Genomic DNA, 8,298 nt, shown 5'->3' with positions numbered 1-8,298 from the left:
ACCCTTATCATTGCTCTTTATTTCTTCGTATGTATTTGAATTTCTCCTTTTTGTCCTTTCATTCCAGCCTGAAGAACTTACTTTAGTATTCTTTATCGGGCAAGTCTGCTAGCAATCAATTCTCTTTGTTTATCTGGGAATTTCTTAATTTGTCCTTCACTTTTGAAAGATAATTATGCTGGATATACAATTCTTGGTTGACAATCTTTTTCCTTTGGCACTTTGAATGTCATCACACTGCCTTCTAGTTGCTTTGGTTTTTGATGAAAACTCAGCTATTATTAAGGATTACTTGTACATGATGAGTCGCTTTTCTCTTGCTGCTTTCAAGAATTGCTTTTTGGCCTTGGATTTTGACAGTTTGACTGTAATGCAACAAGGTGTTTATTACTTGAGTTTATCATACTTGGTGTTTGTTGAGCTTCCTAGATATGCAAATTAATGTTTTTCATCAAATTTGGGAAGTTTACTGCCATTATTTCTTTATATATTCTTTCTGTCTCTTTCTCTTCCTCCTCTTTTTCTAGGATTCCCATTATTCATATGTTGGTATGCTTGATAGTGTACCAAGGTCTCTTAGGCATTGTTCATTTTTCTTTATTCTTTTTTCTTTATGTTTCTGAGATTGAATAATCTCAAATGACCCATCTTCAAGTTTGCTGATTCTTTACTCTGCCAATTCAAATCTTTTGCTCAGCCTCTCTAGTGAATTTCTCATTTCAGCTATTGCACTTTTCCATTCCTGAATTTCTATTATGTCCCTTTTTATTATTTCCATCTTCTTATTCTCTATTTTGAGAAATATGTTCTCAAACTTTATTTTTTTTAAGGGGTAGGGACTTGTGAGGAGGGGTGTTCAGTTGCCTTGTTTGATTTTGTTGAGACAGAGTCTCATTCTGTCACCCAGGGTAGAGTGCAAAGGCATCAACATAGCTCACTGCAACCTCCAACTCCTGGGCTCAAGTGATCCTTCTGCCTCAGCCTCCCATGTAGCTGGGACTACAGGCATGCGCCACAACACCTGGCTGTGTTTTTCTTTTTTTATTTCTTTTTGATAGAGACGGAGTCTCACTCTTGCTCAGGCTGGTCTGGAACTCCTGAGCTCAAGTGATCCTCCCACCTTGGCCTCTCAGAGTGCTAAGATAACAGGCGTGAGCCACTGAGCCTGGCCCAAACTTTAATTTAGTTCTTTAGACATGGCTCTTCTTACTTCTTTGAATATATATATAATGGTTGATTTAAGATATTTAATAAGTCCAATGTCTGAACTTCCTCAGGGACAGCTTCTATTGACTACTGTGTTTCCTGTGTATGAACCGTACTTTGATGTTTCTTTATGTAGCTCATATTTTTTCTTGAAAACTGAACATTTAAAATAATATCATGAGGCAACTCTGGAAATCAGATTCCTCTATCCCCAGGATTTGTTGTTGCTTCAGTTTATTGTTTCTGCTCTTGCTGTTTGTTTAATGACTCTCCTGAACCAATTCTACAAAGTTTGTATTTCTTGTCTGTGCAGCTACTGAAGTCTCTACTCAACTAGATTAATGATTAACTAATAATTGAACAGAGCCTTGAACCAATAGGTTTCACAGCTTTTGCCAAGGGGCTCTCTGTGTGTGTTGGGTCACACTTTCAAATGCTCCAGCAATTTGTAACACTGCCTTACTCTTCACTTCCTGTTTGTGCAAACCCTCAAGGTAAGCCAGAGGTGAGAGATAGAGGCCTTCTTAGATCTTTCTTGAGCATGTGCACAGCCCTGCACATGCAAATGTCCTTTTAGAATCCCAAGAATAAATCAGAGATTATCAAAGCCCTCTGTAGACATCTCATTCCCCAGCTTTTCCTTTTAAGCTCTTTGGTCAGCTTTATTTAGTCTCAACTAGTATTACTGCCTCAGGAAACTGCAATATTAAACAATTGCAGCTGATTTTTTTTTTTTTCAACAAGTGCCCTGGGGATAGGATTATTTGCATAGAATGAGCTCTGAGTCAGTTCAAATAAAGACAAGCCTAGGAGTGGAGATTTTTCAGGGAGCTGCCAAACAGATCAAATAGTGATAATTCTCTGCATTAGGAGTTTGGGGGTGGGGAGGTTCAAACCCATTCTGTCCTTTCCAGTGGCTGCTAGACTGCTGGTTTTCACAGCTACTGTAGTTTCAAGGCTAGCAAAGCTGGAGGGAGAGGAATGGGACTACAGTAAGATAAAATGGCACAAAGCTTTCTGTTCTTACCTATATTCAGCTTTTTTTAAAAAATAAATCCTCCTCAGATTTTTGCAAGCCTCTGATTAATTTTCAGAGTTCTGAAAAAGTTGATTTTGACTATTTTTGCCAATGTTCTTGTGGCTTTTATGGAGAAGGAGATTTTCAAAGATCTTTACCACTGTGGAAGTGCTTCTGTGTTCCTTCATGTTTCCAAAAAAAGAAAGAAAGAAACACAGGATAAACTAGAGACTAATAAAAATCACTGATTAAGGAGTAATTAGGAAGTGATATAGGCAGCAATTCTCAAACTATTTTGTGTATATTATAGGGTGGAGCAAGTGAGAAAATACATTGATTTTGTTGAGAACCAGGATTCTCACTGTGGGAGAAGGAAGATTCAAATATACAAGGACAAAGGGGGAGTGGTATTTGTTGGATTTGAATTGGTCGTATTGATATTAAGTTATGATTTTTAAAAAACATATAATTTTCCAAGAGTTCATGATTTTTGCTCTGTCCAGTGAGAGGGCCTGAAAGTAATGACAACCTTGTAGTAATGACTACACCTACCACCCACTTCTTGGTTTCTAAATACCACACCCCTTTAAAGGAAATGTGGAATATTTGGAAAAATGGATGATTCCAGGGCAGGGGCAGGGAATGTGAAAAGTGAGCCTGGGTCATAATTTTGTGCCAGAAAACAAAGAGGTGTTCAAAGACTAATGGGAATTGTCAAAAAGATACAGAAGATAGCTTGAAGAGGCTTCAGTGGCCAAGTTAGTGACGATTTGAGCATAAAAATGAATAATTATGGTAATAGGTTCTTATAGTAAATTGAATTTAAAATTACCAGTAATCCATAGTAATATCAAAATGAGAAACAGAGAAATGAAAAGCTCTTCTTTTCGGAAGAACACCAGCTGATAATCACAGAAGGAATGACAGAATAAAAGAAAACAACCATTTTGCAACCTCTGGTGTCATATTTGGTTCAGGCAAAGATCGTCAATGGATGCTAAAGTATTGGAAAAATGTTTTTGGGCAATAGAGTTTTCACAAGATCCCCAAGTGTCACTCCACAGATTATTTACTAATTGCAAAGGGGAAATGTAGCTTTACAATGGAGAGATCCAGTAGTCTTTACTTAAGTAAGTGATCAGACTTGTAGACCTCCAAGAGGGACAACTGACAGTCAGGGCCTCCTGACGAGATGCACTAAAGAGCCATAGTATCATTTGCGTGGCTTTCTCAACAAAAAATATTGAACCTGAATGTAATCACGAATAAACAACCAGATAAATCTAGACTAGGGTTTCTCAACCTCAGCACTACTGGCATTTCGGGCTGAATAATTCTTAGTTATGGGTTCTGTCATGTGCCTTATAGGATGTTTATCATCATCCCTGGCCTCTACCCACTGGATGCCAGTAGTACCTTCCCAGTTGTGACAACCAAAAATGTCTTCAGATTTTGCCAAACGTCCCCTAGGGGGCAAACATCACCCCACTTAAGAATCACTGATCTACAATGCATTCTACAAGAATGGGCTCTTCAAAAAAGTCAATTTTTGCTGAAGCAATGGACCTTGCTTAAAAAAAAACCAAAAGTCAATTTTGTGAAGGAAAAAAGAGGTGGGTGTGTGAGATGTGTGTTCTGCAATAAAAAAAAAAAAATAGAGCTATAATGACCAAATGTAATAGTCTTGATTGGATCTTGGATTTAAAAGAAAAACTTCTATAAAAGTCATATATTGGAGATGTGGGGAAACTTGAACATGAACTGCATATTAGATGATATCAATTTATTATTAATTTTCTTAGATGTATTAATAATAGTATAGTTATTTAGGAAAACCTTTACTCCAGTTTTGGAATGTACATGCTAAAGTATTTAAGGGAAAAGTATCATGTTGATTGAAACCTTCTTTCAAATGTTTCAGCAAAAAGTAAAGTGTGAAGGGCAAGGGAGAGAGGTGAGAGGAAGAGGAAGACAGAGTGTGTACACAAATGCTGGCAAAATGTTAGCAACTGATGAATTTCGTTGTAGAGTATATAAATGTTCATCATTACTATTCTTCTCATTTTTTGGTAAGCTTGAAATTTTTCAAAATTAGAAGTTGAGAGGAAATATGCAAATTCATGAAGAAAAACAAATTAACTAAAGGGGCTGGAAATCACTTAGGGAGCAAATGCATAGAGGAGAGAAGGCTACTAAGGACAGATTCCTGGGAAAGCCAAGTATATTGAGAAGAAAGGGAAAAGCCAGGGGAGTATGAAGCCGTGGAAGCTCAAGAAGAGTGTTTCACAAAGGACAAAGTTTTCAATGGTCTTAGATGCTGCTAAGAAGTTCAGTAAGATGCCAACAGAAAAATTAAATAAGGAAACATTGACTTTGGCAAGATGCAGGTCATTAGTGACCTTGATTTAGTAAGGACAAGTGCCCAATTGAAGTGGCTTGAGGAAAAGTTGGAGACAAGGAAGGGTGAGAACAAGAACAGACCATTGTAATGATGAGGTTTATTAGGAAAGAGAACAGAGTTATGGAGGACATGGGCTTGAAGCAAGTTTTTGTTTTGTTTATGTTTTTGGAGATAAGTGATATTGACATGTTTCTAGACCAGTGAGATGATCCAGTAGAGTATGAAAGAGGGGAGACTGCAGGAGTGAAGTCTGAGTAAGGGAGAGGGGATGAGATAGAGAACAAGTGGAAGGGTTGCATTGGTGGGAGGGATATCAGTAGATCTCCCCTGATTTCATCTGTTTCTTCTAGGGTTCACTAACAAAGACACCACTGGGTTGAGGGGGAGATGTTGGAGATTTGAGAGGAGGGTAATATGAAATAGTATCTCAGAAAGTAGAAAAATGAATCTATTAGAAAAGTGGATAAAAAGAGGATAGTCTGGCAGTGCTGTAAGCTCATTTGAGACTTGTAGCTATAAATTGGAAGTGAATTCAATTTTGTGTGGTGAGGTTGTTTTATCTTACAACATTCACTTGTTTGGGCACAGGTGCAGAGTAACAGGATAGTTGGTATTAACCAGGTGTAATGCACTTTTATCATTTATACTGGCTGCTCAGACTCAGAACTCCTTTCTTATGTTTTGGAACCCCTTTTCCATATTTCCTATATTTAGAACTGCTTTCCCCATCCTAGCAGGATGGTTGGATGGCATACCCCTCCTCCTAACATAGATGCTGAAACTGCCAGATACCTACCTACTTTTCCAGTCTGCAGCTAGGACTGAGCACATGATCTAGGTGCATCTAATAAGATGCACTGTCCTGAATTTTGCATTTGGAGCCAAGGCATAAACAGAGGCAGTGGAGCATTCTCACTAACAGTGGTAGAGATGGTTGCAGCAATGGCAGCATTGCCAGTGGTAGCCTCCAGTTCCCACTGCCATCAGCAGCATAAGTGTAGCACCTACCCCTCTGCAATGGCAGCAGAGGTATTCTCACCAGACCAGTTCTATGACATAATTTTGGTTGCGGTTCAAACCTGGTTCTCCAGGTCTCCCAGCAATTCTTTGGGCCAACCAATGTCTATGCAACATAAATACTTCATTATAAAATAGTACATTGATTTTCATAAAACCTCTGAGTTCATTTAATTAAGTGGACAAATTCAGTTTCCTATAGCAAGCATATTTTGTGGCCTAAATGAGCAAATACAATTTGTCATAATAAATATATTGTATCAGTTTTACGATTATCCCAAACTTATGGTTTAAGGTTACATTACTGTGAGATTAAACAAAAACGAAAACCTCTTGTACTCTAACAGATAGTATCTCCTGGAACCTCTGTACTTCCTTCTCCTTGAATGCCAGTAAACACGTTGAGAAGAATGGTCATCATGATGACAAGGAAGCAAACATGTATAGTTTAATCATAAATTAGATATTCGGTGACACCTGGCTAATTGCCAACAGTGCTAACCTTTTCTTCCTTCTCTTGCTAAGATAGGAATAACCAAAACAACATTTGGGTACTCAAATAATTTTGGCAAAAATATATTTCCTCTCCAGGCTTCTCATCAAATGTTATTGTGACCAATAGTTTTTTTTAAAAAAAAAAAAAAAACAAGGCTGTATTAAAGTTTTGAGTATTATCATTTTGAGTCTACACTTCTAGCAAGTGCATCTCTTGTTTCTTTTCCTTGTCTTGTTGCACCAGCACCTTCAGATCATTATTAAATAGTAGAAATGAGATGATTGTGGTTATCTTTTCAATGATGCAATGGGGCTCTTCCTTCAGTGACAGGTGTACATCCATTCTCCAGCACAGCTATGACTCTGGATGGACTATGGGAGAGGGTAAAGTGGGTGGAATCTGACATGCAAACATCAGTGCAGCATTTTATTTATCTTGGCTCATTATTTTTCCCTTTGCCCTTGGTAATCCTATCTTTGCTTCTCAGACCTCCACCATTAGTGTTTTTGTTAATCTCCATTTTATTCTCTTTTTTTTTTTTTTTTGAGACAGAGTCTCACTTTGTTACCCGGGCTAGAGTGAGTGCCGTGGCATCAGCCTAGCTCACAGCAACCTCAAACTCCTGGGCTTAAGCGATCCTACTGCCTCAGCCTCCCGAGTAGCTGGGACTACAGGCATGAGCCACCATGCCCGGCTAATTTTTTTGTATATATATTTTTAGTTGGCCAGATAATTTCTTTCTATTTTTAGTAGAGACGGGGGTCTCACTCTTGCTCAGGCTGGTCTCGAACTCCTGACCTCGAGCGATCCACCCGCCTCGGCCTCCCAGAGCTAGGATTACAGGCGTGAGCCACCGCGCCCGGCCTGTTAATCTCCATTTTAAATGAGTAATTCAAGCCTCGAAGAGTTGACATCTGAAGTCACACAGCCGACTGGTGACTGTCAGGTCTGGTCTGAGAATTTTGTGGCAGCAAGTCCAAACCTTTTTCAGGATATTCTGCATCTGTTGCATTCTGAGTTTGCTTTTTGTTCTAATTTAAGTTCCTGGAAAGCAGTAATGAACTTTTTCTATGTTTATATAATGCAAATCATTTTGCCAATGAGGACAGACCTTCAATTAAATTTAATAATAAATTAGTAAGGAAAAGTTTTTAATTGAGCTTTGAAAAAAACACTGAAGTTTTTTGGGTTTTTTTTTTTTTTTTTGGTACAGATAGAGTCTTACTCATTGCCCAGGCTGAGTGCAGTGGCATGATCATAGCTCATTGCAACCATGAACATGAGGCCTCAAGCAATCCTCCCACCTTGGACTCCCAAAGTGCTGGGATTACAGGCATAAGCCACAGCCAAGTAAATTGCTTTTTAATTGAACGTATATCATGGACATTTTCATGTGAGTACTGATGAGTATCTCATTTTTCTAGTATTTTATGGTATTTTAGTGTATAAATGTACCATATTTTCTATTATCTGCCACCTTACTGATGCCTACATGAGTTGTTTCTAATTTAAGCCAATGCTGCCGTAATTAATAGTAGCTTCACTCATAGAACTTTAGCCAGTAAATTTCAATAAACTAGATTCCTATCGGTTAGGTCACTTAAAAAGTGGGAGTGCATTTAAAAATTAATTTTGGCACAGATTGAAAATTATTTCCCAAAAAATACTTTGCTAATTTACATTCCCACCAATAGTGTTTAAAGTATCCATTTGCCTACACCCTCATCAACACTATATATTATAAGTCTTTTAAATTTTTGGCAACCTGATAGATAAAAAATGATGTGAAGTTTTATTTTGACTTTCTCTGGTTACTAGTTTATTCTTAAGTTAAATGCCCATTTTAATTTTCATTCTTGAATTGCCTATTCATATCCTTTTCCAGTTTTTTTCAATGTCCTGGCCTCTGCTTTATTTTTATTTTTGTAACTGAAGTATATAGCATCTTGGGCAGTTTTTAAAATAGAATTTATTTTTTAAAGCAGTTTTACATTTACAGAAAAATTGCAAAGATAGTGTGGAGTCCCATATACCAACACCCAGTTGCCCTAATAGTAACATCTTACCTTAGTATGACATATTTGTTACAACTAATGAACCATTGTTGGTGCCTTATTATTAACTAAAGTCCACATTTCATTTAGATTCCTTAGTTTTTAC

The sequence above is a fragment of the Lemur catta genome, chromosome 15 (assembly GCF_020740605.2).
Source record: "Lemur catta isolate mLemCat1 chromosome 15, mLemCat1.pri, whole genome shotgun sequence".
NCBI lineage: Eukaryota > Metazoa > Chordata > Mammalia > Primates > Lemuridae > Lemur > Lemur catta.
Note: the sequence above shows the minus strand (reverse complement) of the source record.